Below are 18,779 nucleotides of genomic sequence, written 5' to 3' on the forward strand. Positions count from 1 at the left end.
ACATTTTGAATCTGAATTTTGTCTCTAATAGAAACATAGTGCTGAAACACTTTGGAGATTCACAGTTTAAAAAAAATTCAATATGGAATTCTAGTCCCAGGCATAATTTAGTAGCTGGTATAAGACATTGTTCCACTGTAAATGAGTTTTTAATTGAAAAAAGAATATGAGGTATCTATTTTCAGGTATTAGCAACAAGCAGTACCTGTTTTGCTATTTGAGGGAAGAAAAAAATATGAAGCAAGCTTCACTTCCCCCAACTTTCTGCCTGTGGCACTTTGTACACATCAGCATGTGGGAAAGGGATCCAAACAGAGAGAAACAGTCTTACTGGGCAGAGCAAATAGCAATCAAAGATCAGTGTTGTTGAGATGATTAGAATTTTCAAGGTAGGATATTTAAGAGGAGGGTACAGCCTAGAGAAGAAGCTCCAAAACTATGCTTTGGGACCCCTTTTAATTTTTTGCCAAATATTCACCTGCACATTGACAGAGGTCTTGACAGAGAACAACTATTGGGAGACTTGTGTGCTGAAAGAAGATTCCAGACTTCATATAGTACTAGAAGACATTAAAGTTCCAACCATTCAGAGTGGAGAAATGAGGCTAAATAGTCTAGGCATTCATTTGACTGTCTAGAAGAGCCATACCATACCATAGAAAAAAGACATTTTCTAGACCCACTCCTTTAAAGTATGAAAACAATTCTCCACAAGACAAAACAGATATTCTAGTAAATTTACTATCTGCCAGAGGAAAATGCAACATTTTTATTAGAACGCAAACAAAATCCACAACATAGCATGCACAATGTCCATGTTATATTAAAATATGGAGAATTAAGAAAATGTGCCCCATAACTAGAAAAAACAAACAAACAAAAACTCTGATCAATAGATTACACAGATGTTGAAATTAGAAGACAAGGGCTCTAAGCAGATATAAATACATTCCAGGATTTAAAGCAAAAACTGGACACAATAAATGAGCAGATGTTTCAAAAGAAAAATAGAAATTATTTAAAAAAAGGAAATTATGGGACTGAAAAATACAATATCTGAAATTAAAAATGACTCTAAATAGTTTTAACAGAAGCTTTGACATTAAAAAAGAATAGGTATGTGAGCTGAAAATGAGTCAAACAACTTTATCAAGACTAAAACACAGAGAGGAAAAGAAGATGGGGAATAAAAACCTCAATGAAATTTGAGACAACATCAATAAGTTTAACAAAGAATTAACTGGCATCTTGAAAAGAAAACAAGAGAATGTTGGGCAGAAATAAATATCTGAAGGAATAATATAGCCAAACATTTTCCAAATTTGATCAAAAAATTGTCTAACAAGTTCAACAGTTCTAAGTAAGAAAAGATAAGAAAACCATACACAGGAATATGACAATCAATTATTAAAAACTAAAAATAAAGAAAACATCCTAAAAGCAATCAGAATTTAAAAGTATATTAAATATAGGAAAACTATTATAGAGGCGGATGACTAGTTTTCTGAAACAATGCAAGCCAAGAGACAATGGGATCATATTTTTTAAATGCTGAGTGGGGAAATAAATATATAGTCAACCTAGAATTCTATATTCTTTATAAATGCTATGCAAAATATCCTTCAACATATTGTACAAAAATCCTGCAAAAGTATTCTTCAAAAATTCCATTGAAATGAAAACATTTTAAATAGCAACTGCTGATTGGCAGGAGATCTACAGAAAATGTTAAAGAAAGTTCTTCATCTTAAAGAAAATAATAGTAGGTAGAAACTTTGAGTCATACAAAGGAATGAAGAGTGTCAGAAATTCTAAATATGTGGATAAATATGCTTTTTAAGTTATCTTCTTGTATCTTAGTTTATTTAAAAGATAACAGACTGTTAAAAACTAAAGTGATATCCCTGTGTGTGTATCAATGTGACATTATAACATATTTAAGAATTTTATATGACAAAAATAATACCAGATATGGAAAGAAATAAATGAACATATTCCATTGTAAGATTAGTATGTTACATGTTGAGTGGCACAATATTAATTTACTATTGACTACAGTGACCTAAGAATAAATATCATAATCCCTAGAGCAACAACTATAAGAATAAGACAAGGATATGTAGCTAAAAATCAAAAGAGACATAATTAAACACTAGGAACCCTAAATTATCCCCAAAAAATGTTAGGAAAGGAAAATAAGGGAAACAAATACTAAGTGGGGCAAGAAGAAAACAAGTAGCAAGATAGTAGACTTAAACTCAACCATATCAATATTTACAGTAAATGTAAATAATCTATATGTTCCAATGAAAAGAAAGATTTTTCATCTTGGATTAAAAAAACCCACTTTATGCTACTTATCAGAAATACGCTTGAAATATGATGCCTAGGACTGATTTTATGTAAAAGGATAGAAAAAGATATACCAGGCAAACACTAATCATATGAAAGCTGGATTATCTCTGTTATTATCAGACACAATGGACTTCAAGAAAAGACAAATAACCAGAGAAAAATAAAAATATTCCAAAATGACAAAAGAGCCAGTCCTTCAAAAATACATAACACACCTAAATGTGCACACATTGTATAGCTGAATTTTAAAATATATGGAGCAAAAACTGACAGAAGTGAAAGGAGAAATAGAAAAATAGACAAACACAGTTAGATTAAGATTTCAACGGACAAAACCATCAACACACTAAATCTAATTCACATTTATAGAATGCCTTACCAATGACTCAAAGAATCCACACTATTTTCATATGGAGAATTCACCATGGTGGGACATATGTTTTGTCATAAAAAATAGTTTTCAATAAATCCCACAGCATTGAAATAACTCAGAGGACATTTTCTGACCAGAACAGAACAAAATTAAGAATCAACATCAAAAGGTTACCTAGTAAGTGACTAAATATATGTAGATTGAGCTACCAAAAAAAAAAAGAGCAGGGGAATTAAAAAATATTTTAAACTAAATGGTAATAAAAAAATATTGAGGGCTTGCTGGGTGGTGCAGTGCTTAAGAATGCAGGGAACATGGGTTTGAGCCCTGGTCCAGGAAGATCCCACATGCTGCAGAGCAATTAAGCCCATGCGCCACAACTACTGAGCCTGTGCTCTAGAGCCTGTGAGCCACAACTACTGAGCCCATGCACTACAACTACTGAAGCCTGCGTGCCTAGAGCTCATTCTCTGCAACAAGAGAAGCCACCAAAATGAGAAGTCCATGTACCACAATGAAGAGTAGCCCCTGTTTGCCGCAACTACAGAAAGCCCATGTACAGCAATGCAGCCAAAAATATATAAATTAATTAATTAATTTAAAAAATATATTGAAATAAAACTTGAGGGATGTAATCAAAGCAGTGTTTATAAATATAAATGCATAATAGTTATGACATATATCAAAGAAAATGATAGTTCAAAATAAATTCTCCAAGCTTTCATGTTAAGAAGCAAGAAAAAATAGATCAAAATAAATTTTAAGTTGCATAAGGATATGACAAAGATAAGAAGAGAAGAAGGTAAAATAAAAAACAGACAAAGAGGGAATTAACAAAGCCAAAGGTGGTTTCTAAAGAAATTGATGAAATTACTAGGAAGACTGATCAGAAAAGGAGGAAAAATGAAAGAATAATATTAGAGATTCCAGAGACATTAAAAGTATCATAACCAAATATCTCAAAGAACTTTATGTCAATAAATTATATAGCTAAGGTAAAATGAACAAATTCTTTAAAAAATACAATTTAGCAAAATTGATCCTATAAAAGGTAAAAAAATCTTAATAATCATACAGCTACTAAAGAAATTGAACTGTTACAAAGCCTGTCCACTGAGCAAACTCCAATCCAAGACAGTGACATGGGTGAATTTTATCTTATATATAGATGTTTAAAAATAGACCCAAACTTACACATGTTCAAAATATAAAAATAGAGAAACTGGAAACACCTCCTAACTCATTTTTGGGAGCTAGAATAAAACTCTGATACAAACACCTGACTAGGGCATCAGAAGAAAAGATAATTATAGATGAATACAAATGAAATATTACCAAATTGAAACCATTCTTATGTAAAGGGAATAATACATCCCCTACCTCATACCATGCACACTAAAATTAATTCATGAGGAATCATCAAACTAATCATATAAGCTGAAATTATATAAATTCTGGAAAAAAATGAAACAGGAGAGAAAATCCATATGTCCTGTAGATAGGCATAGTTTCTGTAGAATAATCACGAGCCATACCAAAAAAATCACTAAAAATAAAAGAATTGATCATTTGGTGTTCATCAAATATCTGCTCATCAGATGTCCTATTAAGAAAGTGAGTGAATAAGTGAGCCATACATAGACTGAAAGAAAAAAGAAAAAAAAAAGAAAAACTATACTACAGTTCATACTAAAAAGACAATCCACTTTAAAAAAAAAAACAAAACACGGGCAGAAGACTTGAGTCAGTTCATAGAAGTAGGTAATGAAAAATAAGCTATAAAAATGCGCAGAATAAATTATCAAGGATACACAAATTAACAGCACAATTAGATACCGCTGCACAACCATTAGAATGTATACCATTTGAAAAGACTGACAACAAATGTTATGTGACAACCAGATCTCTCATGCATTACTGAAGGGAGTGTAAACTGTAACAACTGCAGTGAAAAACTGTTTGGCAGTATCTTTAGAGTTAAACATACGGTTAACGCTTAACCCTTTGAGGCAGTCATGGAGTTGTACCATTCTGCTCTCTCTTCATAAAAGAGCTTGTGTTTCATCTGAGAGTTGTTCAGTTAGCTACCAGCATCCAGCTGCGTCATCTTCAGGATTCACCTTAGTGTTCAAACTGAAGGCATCCATACTCTTGGGTGCTGCTTCCTAACCTGTGCATCACCTGGCCATTTATCTGCAAAACAAGAGTCTTCTAATGGGCAGTCTTTGTTCTGAAGAATGTGATTGTTTGGCTGAGACTTTGTCAGATCTGCATTGCAGTGGGAGGCTCTCCCTGCCTAATTATGCTTCCTCCTGCCTCTTCTTTCACAGATGTTAGCTCCACATCACAGAATATTGTTCATAGGAGTTTTATTCATTATAGCCCTGCCTGAAAAAAAATAAGTTCATCAGTTGGAAAAGAGATCAACAAATTGTGGGTCTTTATACAGAAAAATACCAGTCAGCAATAAAAAGTAACAAACAGCAGATACACAATAGCATGAATGAATCTCAAAAGTATGCTAAGGAAACAAAAAGAGAGAGACAGAGAAAGAGAGAGAGAAGAAAGGAAGGAAAAAGAAAGAAATGAAACAGACTGTTATGGACTGAATGTTTGTGCCCACCCCCAAAATTAATATGTTGAAGCTCTGACCTCTAATGTGATGGTGTTTTAGATGGGGGTCTTTGGGAAGTAGTAATGGTTGGATGAAGTCGGCGGGGGTGGGGGGGGGCTGATCTTTTATGATGGGCTTATAAGAATAGACACCCAAGTGTGCTCTCTCTCACTCTGTCTCTCCTCCCCACTCTCTTTTTCTTTCCTTATGCATGCACAAAAGAAAAGCCATGTGGGCACACAGTGAAAAGGCATCCAGCTGCAAACCAGAAAGACAGCCCTTACCAGAACTCAAAAAAGCTGGCACTCATCTTGGAATTCCAGTCTCCAAAACTATAAGAAAATAAATGTCTGTTGTTTAAGCCGCCCAGTCTACGGCATTTTGCTATGGCAGCACAAGCAGACTAAGACACAGCCAGGAACATTGTATGAGTCCATTTATATAAAATTCTTAAGCAGTCAAAAAGTACTAGTGAAAATCAGTAAAACGGTTGTCTCTGATTGGAGGGAGTATAAGAATTGCCTGGGAAAGGGTATAAGAGAACTTTTGGGGATGATGGAAATGTTCTGTATCTAAATGGGGTGTGGCTAGTTGGGCACCTGTCAAGACTCATATAACGGTGCATTTCACTCTGTATAATTTTACCTCAATAAAAATTTAAACATATTCAAAATGAAAATAAATGCGTTTTCAGTTAATATTCAACTTTTTAGAAATATTCCTAATTTTATTTCCTTTATTTTCAATTTTATGTTTGAACTTTTTTTCTGCTCTGACAAAATGATCTGTAGGGTCAATACAAACTCAATAAAAATCTCAGAAGGCCCTTTTTTACAATAAAAATGGATAAGCTGATTCTAAAATATCTACGGAAATGCAAAGGATTTAGAATAGATAAATCAATATTGATGAAAAAGAACAAAATTGGAGGATTTACACTATAGACTTCAATACTCTCTATAAAGTTACAATAATTAAGATATTGTGTTAAAAATCATGGTTTGGCACCACACCATAACAAATCGGCTTAAACAATATGAATACGATTTTTGAATTAATGACTTACATTTCATTTTTGAGATTTATTTAATATATTAATTTAAGAATTGTTAAATGCAGATTGGCTTAACCATATAAGACACACTTATTTTGAATACTTAATAAAGTGATTTATGGACACAATTAGATGTTTTTAAAGATGTACACAATTAGATGTTTATGACATTGTCTCTTTATTTTCTAATTCAGAACTTTCTCCCTGTCAAATACTGCAATTCACTTTTGACACTTTCTTTATGGTGATGAATGAAGACACTTAGAGGTATTACAGGTATTTCAAAGGAAAGTGTATTGCTCAAAGAAGCTTATTTTCTAGTTGTCAGAACATACTTGTTCTCAGTAAGGAAAGGAAATTTATGTTTTAAATTTCTCAGTAGTAGATATTTTCTTAAAATGCTGCAAAAGCATGGCATGGATTCAGTGGTAATAGGAGATTCAAACTCTTAATATGAAAGATTCAGTATGCTCTAAGTAAACATTTAAAAAAAGCAAATATAAAATTTCTACATTACTACTTGATCTATCAAATGATAATTTTTGATCTTTGTTCCAAGAGACCAGAAAACATGACTATTTCTCTAACCTCTGTATCTGAAGTGCCGCCTATTATAAATTTCTTCTTCATTCACTCAATTAATAATGATGTATCAAATACCTACTGTATGCCTGACTTCTGACTTTCAGGTGCTGGCCCTGTTAATTACATAGAATGCACTCAGTGAATATTGGTTACACTTATGTATGAATAAATAAAGGGATACGTGTGCATGCTTAACCTAGGCTGAAAAACTAAGCACAGAAACATGGTCAGAACCGAACTTCAAAGGGTATAACGGTAGAGAACATTTAGTTAAAATGCCTTCTGATCTGATACTACAGATCAATGGGAGCTGAGAAGTCAATTAAAATATTTTTATATTCCACTCTCTTTCTTGGAGTTTCATGGTAGCTGGATTTAAAGTTATAGGTTTGTATTTTTTTCATGAATTTCTCTGTTTAACATGTTTGTTATTTATTAACGCATAATAAACTGCATATATTTAAAGTGTAAATTGTTGAAGGTTTTAACATATATATACCTGTGAAACCAACATCACAATCAAGATAATAAACATATGCAGCACACTTAAAAAGTTCCCCATCACCCTTTGTCATCCCTTCTTTCTCCTTATTCTTGCTGCTCTCTCCAGCCCCTACCTCATGACATATACAAAAATTAACTTAAAATGGATCAGTGAACTAAATATAAGAGCCAAAATGATAAAACTCATAAAAAAAAACCATAAGGGTAAATCTTCATGACCTTAGATTTTTCAGTAGATTCTTATTTGACACCAAAAGCACAAGGAACAATAGAAAAAAATAGGTAAATGGGACTTCATCCAAATTAAAAAGTATGTGCATCAAAGGACATTACCAGGAAAATAAAAAGTCAGCCTACAGAATGTTAGAAAATATTTTCAAACCCTATATCTGATAAGGGTCTAGCATCCAGAATATATTTTACAAAGTCCTCTTACAATTCAACAACAAAAAGACAAATAATCCAATTTAAAAATGGGCAAGGGACTTGAATAGATATTTATTCAAAAAAGAAACAAGCACATGAAAATATGTTCAACATGATTGGTCATTAAGGGACTACCTTTACTTTTGAAAGACATTTTTGCTTGATATAGAAATCTAGGTTGGGAGTTCCCTTCTGACATAAAAGGGTGAGAAGTTCTGCAGACACATTGCCCATCAAAACTGGTGAAATCATTTTTTGAAAACAACCATTTAAAGTATTTGAAAATGGCCTTAAGGGCATACAACAAATGAAAAAACATATATTCAAGAAAGTATACTACAACTTAATAGAACTGCAAGGATCTGTGGTATACAAACCAAAACCAATGCTCTACTTCCCACCTCCCTACTCAGCAACATGGAAAGTTCTTCCAGATTAACATGGTAAGGAACACAGGGCTCCCTCTTCCTCTGAATCCTGGTTGGAGGGCTATCTTACTGGGAATGGTGGGACAACATTCCTTATCTTGCTATCTGCTGCTGAGGCTAAATTCTAGTACAAAAAAATAAATGGCAGCTCTCTTCTTTGCCCAGCCCCCTCTGGTGGGACAGAGACTCATCTTAGATGTGGCCCTGCTGATAATACTGGGGCCCCAGTCACCTTTGCTTTGAATCCTGGCATGGGAGTTCCATGTAAAAAGATTCAAAGCAAAGAGACTTGGGGCTGCTGTCCCCACATCCATGGAGAGCTCAACTCCTAAATGGGGGTATCACTCAGACAGAAGTGCATTATTTTCCCATCCCCAGCACCAGCGCCGTAGCTCAGAGGTTTTGTCTCGGAGAAGGAGGACACAGGTGAGAGACCTCCAATTACTTCTCCAAATGAATTGACTTCATTTGCAATAGAATTTGGAGAACTTCAAGCTTAAGAGCATTCTCCAAAAACTGTGGTTTTTGAGTGTGGAGCAGGGAGGCATGGGAAGGAGACTGACAGATGAATTGGAGATATAGATGAAACGGTAGGCTGGCTAGTTTGCCAGAGTGAACTGGGGAAACAGCCCTCCTGGAGTCAGAATAAATGTCAAACACTGATTTGTGGAACTGTCATCTCAAAGGAGCCTGGATTTGATTGTCTGTGAAGCAGATTATGTACCAGTGCATTGTTGAAAACAATAAAGCCAGCAGGTGGAAATTAGAGGAGCTTAACAGCTGGGCGTGGTAATGAAGAAAGATGGTCAGAAAGAGTCCTGTCAAAACTTGTTATCCCAGGTTGACTGTGAGTATATTGAAGGCTGCTTGTCCTAAAGATCAACATTACAGGCTTGTAATATTTGGACACTAGTTCATTTCATAGTCATGATGAGTAACACTTTCCCAGTTTAAACTTCAATTCCATCAAAGGATCAGTATAATTTTCTTTGTTTCTTCTCCTACTTTAATAAGATAGAAATAAAGATACTTGTTAATTGATTCCTGAACGCATATGTGGACTAAATGATAAAGTGGGATGTCAATAGCTTTCATTAATATTCTCCCTGGTATCAATAAGCTTCCCTTTAAAGCAGAATTCAATCAGTCTGGAGTCAATCAGTCTCATATGCAAAACAGACTGAAAATTGCTCTCGGGTAGGCACAATTGTCTACAGTTCAGAGCAAAGTCAGTTTGAATTAAACAGTTCCACAGCTGTAGGTTTCCCCTGGTTAGGAGTTAACAGATACAGCACTTCACTTCTGCCATGGCTGTTTAAAGTTCTAGAAACCGGCTTTGGTGCCTTGTGGCTGCTGCTTTAGTCACGTTCCAGAGTTCCCCAAGTGGAAGCATAGCCAGAATGACTTTAGATGCAGGTGTTATTCTGAAATAACTCAGGAGGAATTAAGAGCATATATACTGGAGCATTTACAGTGAGTAGCTTGAAACGAATATTTGAATTATATTATCTCAGAAAATTTTGATTGATTGTTAATTGGAAGAAGTTAGGAGATGCTTTGCAACTTTACATAGATACCCCAAAGGCAAATTCTTGATGAAACTTCAGTATTGTAAACTTTAAAGTAAATTTTGTCTCTATTCAAGGCATTTACTTGTTGTTTCCCTTGGAGGTTTATTCCCACAGTAATACTACTTGACTCCAGGGAGCTGATTAGCAGCTGTAAACAAGCACAAATATAATAACTGCACTTAGATCAGAGAATTAGAATGTCACCAAGGTGGGAAAAAGTTAAGTTTTAGCCCCACTTCATGGGTGAGTTAACAGAAAGCCTACCTAAATGCATTCCACATCTGGTTGTGTGGGTGTGTGTTGAAATCAAAGGTAAAAAGAAAAGCAGATTGGGCCAAATCAATCACTTTCTTTAGATGGGACCAAAAATGTAGAGGCCAGAAGTGCTTAGTGTATCTGATTTGACGAACTATTTTTAATGCACTATCCTTAGGGATCTAGACTATTCCCATTCTATGCCAAAAACATAGTGAGGATGACCTAGTTGAAACAGAAGAAATTTTTACAATCATAATTATTTTGCTTAAGCATTACTAATGACTTTTTCCAAACATTAATTTTAGTTTCTGAGGAATCGTATGAAAAAACTCTCCACCAGAGTAAACAATATGGTGAAAATATCAATTACTCAGAAAATAAAGCATACTGATGTTTTTCTTTGAATTTGGTCTTAGAAGACAGACCTTCATGCTTTTCAAAACATATTAAACATTTTTCTCATTTAATCCTCACAACATGAATCCTATAAATTTCAAGGAAACAATACTTTAGAGTGAGATGACTGAATATCTTTAAATATCTGATATCTGCTTCTGATGCTTTTGATTTTCTTCTAAAAGCAAGACCACCCTCCAACTCCTGATACTTATTGATTATGTTGCTTGTTTGGCCAATGGCCTCTGGTCCCCTCCTTGATGTCAAGAATAAAGTATTTATTTCTCTGGAAACCTCATTGCACAGAATGATATTTAGTGTGCAGGAGCGGATTCCACAACTTGCTTTTTTCACCTTTAATATCTCTTAGAACCAAAAAACGCACATCACAGAAATGGAACCATATTTGAGTACAAATGTCCAAGCAGCACTTATTTTTGTTGTTGTTATTTTAAAAACCTAGAGGATAAAATATTTTCCTTTATATCAGACAGTTAGGTGGGCTCTCTCTCTCTCTTTGCATAACAACTGCTTTCTTTATTTGTGGGTCAGCATCATTCAGCTAGCTTACTGTATAAGTAAAGCACATATCGTTCCTAAAAATACACTCTCAATCAAAAAGGTCAAGGGTTTCAGCCAGAAAGAAGACTGTAAGAGTGTAGTTACCTGACATGAAGATGGTCAGCAGACAGCATTATAATGCTTTGTTTTAATGGATGGCAATAATGCATTAAATGCTATTTTATAAAAATATTTTATAAGAATATTTTATAAAAATAAATATTAAAGTTAATATTTATTTTTGAATAAGTGGATTTAGGTAAGCAAAACAAAATCTTCACTTAGCTATTAAATCACTTTTATATTATCCAAGGCAAAATCATCACACTAAATGTGTATAAGTCACTGACTTTCAGAATATCACTGGGCATGTGCTCTATACAACTTAAACACTAATGAAATCAACTGAAAATGATAGTCATTAGTCAGCTGTGCATAGATAGGGTTCCCTGTGGACTGATATAAAGTCACCATTAGAAATGGATTTTCTCACAATCCATCCAATGAATGTTTAATGTTTTTTCTTCAAAGCAGAATTTAATTTGATATTTGATGCATGACTTTTGGTTTTTTAAAAAAAATTCAGATGGCATGTTTTTGTGTTTGCAACTTGTATTTAATCTTCAAATGTTATGAGCCCGTGTAAAATGTATAAAATAGATAAAATAATCACCAGTGGAGACATACTAATTATTAAAAAAGCTCAAACTAAAGCCTAGTGGGAACAAAATGTATTCATACGTACAAATGGAATCTTGACTTAGGAACAGATCTGTAGAAATTGGAGAGAAAATATGTGTAATGTTATTACACCCTTCTGGGTTAAGAAATGGTTAACATTTTTAGATTTCACTATTGAAAATAGTGCTAGTATTTACAAATTCATCATGTAATAATTCTATAGCAATGCAAATGTATGCATGTATACATATGCATGATGTTTTGGATGTTTCAATACATCTGTTCAAATATATTGGCAACCACTAGGGTCGGGGAGTAAGGTAAGAAAAATTGGTTTTTGTTAATTATATATATATAGTTGTCATCACAGAAAATAGACCTATTTCATAAATGAATATAGTTTGTCTTGCTATATAGCTACAGCAGTGGGAATACACAAATTTTAACATTGTTCAGGCGGTTTAGAATTTCAGTAGAAAACTTTCACTGTGAAATTATAGCAGAAACCACCTAAATAGCTTTATATAAAGTGCCTTGAATTTATTTGACTTCCTACAAATATCCCATTGTGCATAAATATATAATTACTTTAATTATCTTAGTATCCAGAGTACTTGCTGGGGATCTCTAGAAGGGTATTTAACTCTTCCTGGCCAGTATAATATTAATAAGTTCTAATGATAGCTGTTATTAATTAGCTTCTGTTGGTCTGTGGAGTTTGAAAGCTAACAGTATTGTATACTTTTCATACAATATTAGGGATTGAACTTCAGGGAAAAGGGTTGTAACATTTTCCCTAATTTTTGCAATATTTTTCCTCACTCTAAAAGTTGCTAATATAAAATACTTCATTTAGTTTTACTGTCAAAGAGTGAAAACTAGTGAGGAATTTCCTCACAATAAGATGGAAATAAACACCAATAGGCAAATAGGCAAATAAATCAAAAGGATGAGCAAATAACTCATAAAGGGATATAAACATATTAAGAAGATTCATGAAGTTTAGTTGTATATTAATACAAATTAATTCATAAGGACACACTAATCATATCTACAGATTTTCCTCCACTTACTATGGGGTTACATCCTGAAAAACCCATCTTCAGCTGAAAATGCATTTAATACACTTAACCTACCATATATTATAGCTTAGCCTGGCCAACCTTAAACGAGCTCAGAATGCTTACATTAGTCTACAGTTGAGAAAATCATCTAACACAAAACCTATTTTATAGTAAAGTGTTGAATATCCCATGTAATTTATTGAATACTGGACTGAAAATGAAAAACCGAATGATTTTCTGGATACAGAATGGTTACGGTGTACCCATTGTTTACGTAACTGGTTAACTGGGAGCTGCCACTACACAGCGTCACAAAGGAATATCATACTGCATATATCACTACCCCAGGAAAAGATCAGAATTCAAACTATGGTTTCTACTGAATGCAAATTGCTTTTGTGCCATGGTAAAGTGGAAAAATTGTAAATGTAACTATCCCAACTGGAAGATTTTATTCATTCATATTTTTAAATTACTAGTATCCAATTGCTAGTTTGTATTGAAACATGTATATTTAATATACAAACACATACATATATGTACTTGTATATAGAATTGATGACAAGTTTCACTGAGTAGATATCTTTTGAAAAATGATTTTAAGCCTTTAATTCCCAAGCTTGTGATTTTTTCCTGAAGAAATAACAAAGATATCTATGCAATGTGGTTCCTTATAACATGTTAAAAAGTCATTTATTTATTCTTAAGCAGAAAGACTTGCATTGTAATGTTTTTATTGGGCTATAGTTTTTTTATTTTCAAATAAGAAAGCAGTGCAAACAAAGCAACCAACAAAGGATTAATCTCCAAAATATACAAACAGCTCATGCAGCTCAATGTCAGAAAAACAGATAACCCAATCAAAAAATGCTTGGAAGATCTAAATAGACATTTATACAAAGAAGACATACAGATGGCCAACAAACACATGAAAAGATGCTCACTAACTATTAGAGAAATGCAAATCAAAACTACAATGAGGTATCACCTCACAACGGTCAGAATGGCCATCATCAAAAAATCTACAAACAATAAATGCTGGAGAGGGTGTGGAGAAAAGGGAACCCTCTTGCACTGTTGGTGGGAATGTAAATTGGTTCAGTCACTGCGGAGAACAGTATGGAGTTTCCTTAAAAAACTAAAAATAGAACTACCATATGACCCAGCAATCCCACTACTGGGCGGATACCCTGAGAAAACCATAATTCAAAAAGAGACATGAACCACAATGTCCACTGCAGCACTATTTGCAATAGCCAGGACATGGAAGCAACCTAAGTGTCCATCAACAGAGTAATGGATAAAGAAAATGTGGTACATATACACAATGTAATATTACTCAGCCATAAAAAAGAACAAAATAATGCCATTTGCAGCAACATGGATGGACCTAGAGATTGTCATACTGAGTGAAATAAGTCAGAGAAAGACAAATATCATAGGATATCGCTTATATATGAAATCTAAAAAAAAAGGCACAAATGAACTTATTTACAAAACAGAAGTAGAGTCACAGATGTAGTAAACAAACTTATGGTTACCAGGGGATAAAGGCAGGGGGGAGGGATAAATTGGGAGATTGGGATTGACATATACACACTACTATATATAAAATAGATAACTAACAAAAACCTATTGTATAGCACAGGGAAATCTACTCAATACTCTGTAATGGCCTATACGGGAAAAGAATCTTAAAAAAAGAGTGGATATGTGTACATGTATTACTGATTCACTTTCTTGTACACCTGAAACCAATACAACATTGTAAATCAACTATACCCCAATAAAAATTTTTTAAAAAGCGGTGCACTGTACTTTTTATATTTGGTTACCATTTGCTAATGTAAAATAAGTGGAAAAAGAGGTAAAATGACAGTAAAGAATGTTGTATATGTCAAACTCGTAAGCACTATATCCAGGCAATCTTTCTAGATGTGGGAAGTGCTTTCTTGCACCAAATTTCCGAACTGCACGTACTTCGCCTCTCCAAGCCACCTTAGCTCTTCTGAGGTCGCTGGTAGAAAGCCACATCGCTGGTGAGAGGGTGTTTTATCCCTTGTGTGTTCTGTGAGGGACAAAAATAATTCATTCAGATGACAGGTCAGAACAAAACTTTGGCCACACAAAGCAAAGGTTCGGGTAGCAGTTGAAAATAAGAGAGGCCTTTGGCATACCTTTGTGCCCCTATCCATCCTCCTGATCACCTTTCCTGCTTTTACCTCTTTTCTGATAAACCTGTTGAGACGTTAAAGTGATGTATTTGAGATGATGAAGAGCAGACTGAGAATAGGATGAAGGAACCAAAAAGCACGGTAGTATATATGAGGGATACAGAGACCCGCAGCTACCGCGTCCTACACAGGTTAAAGCTATAACTTCTCAAATAACATATATTTCTGTCTATTCATGTTTATTCTGCAGAATCTGAATGCAGGGGGCCATGCATGCGGATGGTTGTTGTCGTGTCCAGGTGAGAACGAAAGCACCAAGAACGCACAGAAAAATCCTCTGTGTGAGGACAACGTCTGTTTTAGTAAAGAAAACAAGAAAAATGTTACAGAAAATCCGCAGCTTCTCTAGCTGTTGGAGCACATTTCCTGTAGTTCCATCATAATAAGCGATCATTTCTCCCAGGGGTTGAGGAATTGTATTTCATTTGTAGTAATTCGCCTTTGAATCAACATGGCCCCTGCCCCAGGAAAGGTGCCGGCAAAGCAGAGGATTGAAGAAAAGTCCGTATTCATCGCTTTGAAAAGACGACAAAATTTCAGAAGCAATATCGAATATTTGATAACATCTGATTTTTTTCTCCTCCTCTAATTTATATTTCATTCTAGATTTTATAGAAGGAAAGAGCAAAAACAAAAGTTCTACTTAAGCGTCTCAGCCCAAAACGCTTAGGTATGAGTTACGTGATGATGAATTTGAGTTCGTATTATCACTAACATAAAGTGTCTTGTGAATAAATGAAGAAGAATTCATTCTGTTTTACAGAATAGAAATCTGGTGGGTGTCTGACTAGTTCAAAGGTCAGACCTTCATTGGCTCTTTTGTCTTTCACAATATATAAGTGTGTTCTGGAACTGTCTTAGCGAACCAAAACCAGTTTGTTGTCAGCAATTTCCATTTATGGTTGGCTTGTCCAGAAAGGTGCGATATGGTTTTGTGATAGCGCTGTTTCTGAATGAAGCCTGACACCTGAAGAGTTAGCTGTGGCCTGAGACTCCAAGAAGCACTGGGCTAGAGTTTAAAACTCACTGTGGACCGTCATTGATGAGAAGGGTGGTGAATAACAGTCTTACCCCCTTGTCAGGCCATTTGTTTGGTAATGACAAGAGGCAGAACAGCATGTGGTGGGTCTTTCCCTCCCCAGGTCCTGATGTCCCTTCGGCAGAGCTCCTTTTTGTCAGTCACCACGGTGAAATCTACCGCCCTGAGTTTCATAACCATGTGGCTGTGACTATCCCAATTTCTCCTTCCTTCACTATCCCTACGGTATAAATCCATGTGGAAGTTTTCTTTCTTGTTATTTGCCCTTCAGACAATCAATCCTTTGGCACCTTTTTCTAATAATACAATCGTTTCTATCTGCTCTGAAATGTTCTTTTCTCCCCCCCTTCAAAATATTTCCATTGACTTTTTATCAGTAGAGTCAAGTCAAGTTAGCCTTAGAAGAAGCAAAAAAGTCAAAAGACTTGGCTAGATTTGCTGCTTGGGAAAGCTTGATGCACTGGGCTGCAGACCATGGTGCTAGGTGTAGTGTAATTGAACACAGAAGCCACGATGATAACAGGAGTGAGGAGAGAACTGCCCCATGAGTGTACATGTAATGTGTACAATAGAGAGAGAAAGGCAGGCAGCAAGTCTTGGAAAATCACATCCTTCACTTTCGCAGACTTGCTTCAGTAGTCAACTGCATTACTTCCCGGGACTGCAAGCCACTTAAATCACACTCTGTTAGTTTCATGTCATAACAAAATTGAAAACGGGGAGTTCTGAGTTATAACAGGCAGTTTTGATGAACTTCATGAATTTTCTGAATAGGTCAGAACCCTACACAAGGCAGGATTTTGCATTTTCTTTGGTAGTAAATTGCCCTGCATCAGAGTGAGAAATCATGTCATATTTTATTACTAAACCTGGGAACTCAAATCAAGGGTCAATGAGACCTCAAAAAGTATACTTATTAAGAGCTGGCGGTAGCAGGCAAGGTCACAAGTCATCAAAATCTTTACCTTTATCTTTTGTTTTTCTCAACTTTTTCATTTCAGACTGTCTTTTCACAAAGTTTTCCCCAATATTAGAAGAGGCAGTTACTAAATCCAGGTGCTAGGATAAAACTAAAAATCTATTAATTACAGACTTAAAAAAAAAGAAAAACATCTTATGAAGAACTCCAAATCACAATGTACTCATTTTATGCAGATAAAAGGACAAATATTCCTAAATAATTGCAAAATTCACTTGAACCACTTAAAAGATATGTACATAAACATCACTTAAATGCTTCAAAAAACTTCCATAAGACACTCAATTTTGTGATTTTTCTCTCTTTTTTTGAGTTTTTAATATAGATTAGGCCTTTATCAATATGTCATGAAACTATAATACAATCCTTTCTATTGGGATTCCAAAGTTGTCTTGTTTTAGTCATCTGAGTGCAAAATATTAAGGATGTAGTCGAGCACTGTTCTTACAAATGGCAATAGACTATGCAAAGCAGTAACCTTTGCTTAATTTTGTCTAATCTGAATGATTCCATCCCTGTACGGGGTGATTATTCTTTAAATGTTTATAGAGAAATGCACAGTTGATTTTGAAAGAACAACTTGTGCTCGATTTCCACATTGGTTCATATATGTGCACATATACATCTATATGTTGAAACCTACCTATCTTCTTGTGTATATTAATTTGTATCCTTGGTCAAAATAAAGTCTTGATTCTCCTACTTACTCACTGCTTGTAGTATGTAAGAGGAGTGTCAAATACTATCAGTTAAATTAGCAAGGGCATATTCAGGGAAATTGATTTCTGGAGTCTGAAATCCCTGAAGTCACTCAAAGTCCTTGTTGATTTTCAGGTGCCCCATTAATCTTTATAGGACTCTGTTGACATTGGTGGCGGCTGCTTTCCCATGCAGTGCTTAGGGCAGATGTGAGCCAAACACCACGGCCCAGGGATTCAAGTCTAATTCAACAGAACTCACATTAAGCTTTTAAACTAAACAGAAAATGATATAGAAGGGATTTGTAAAGACAGGGGTGTAAATTACCACCATGGGGCAGAACTATTCCCTGATGAAGCTGGTTTCAGGGAAGACCTTGTTTTTTGAATTACCTCCCTTGCCATTTTATGCAGCTTGAAATTTTTTTTTTTAACATCTTTAGTGGAGTATAATTGCTTTACAATGGTGTGTTAGTTTCTGCTTTATAACAAAGTGAATCAGCTATATATATACATATATCCCCATATCTCCTCCCTCTTGCGTCTCCCTCCCACCATCCCTATCCCATCCCTCTAGGTGGTCACAAAGCACCGAGCTGATCTCCCTGTGCTATGTGGCTGCTTCCCACAAGCTATCTATTTTACATTTGGTAGTGTATATATGTCCATGCCACTCTCTCACTTCATCCCAGCTTCCCCTTCCCCCTCCCCATGTCCTCAAGTCCATTCTCTACGTCTGCATCTTTATTCCTGTCCTGTCCCTAGGTCCTTCATGAACTTTTTTTTCTTAGATTCCATATATATGTGTTAGCATACGGTATTTGTTTTTCTCTTTCTGACTTACTTCACTCTGTATGACAGACTCTAGGTCCATCCACCTCACTACAAATAACTCAATGTTGTTTCTTTTTATGGCTGAGTAATATTCCATTGTATATATGTGCCATATCTTCTTTATC

This window comes from Delphinus delphis, chromosome 13, assembly GCF_949987515.2.
Source record: "Delphinus delphis chromosome 13, mDelDel1.2, whole genome shotgun sequence".
In the NCBI taxonomy this organism is placed as follows: Eukaryota; Metazoa; Chordata; class Mammalia; order Artiodactyla; family Delphinidae; genus Delphinus; species Delphinus delphis.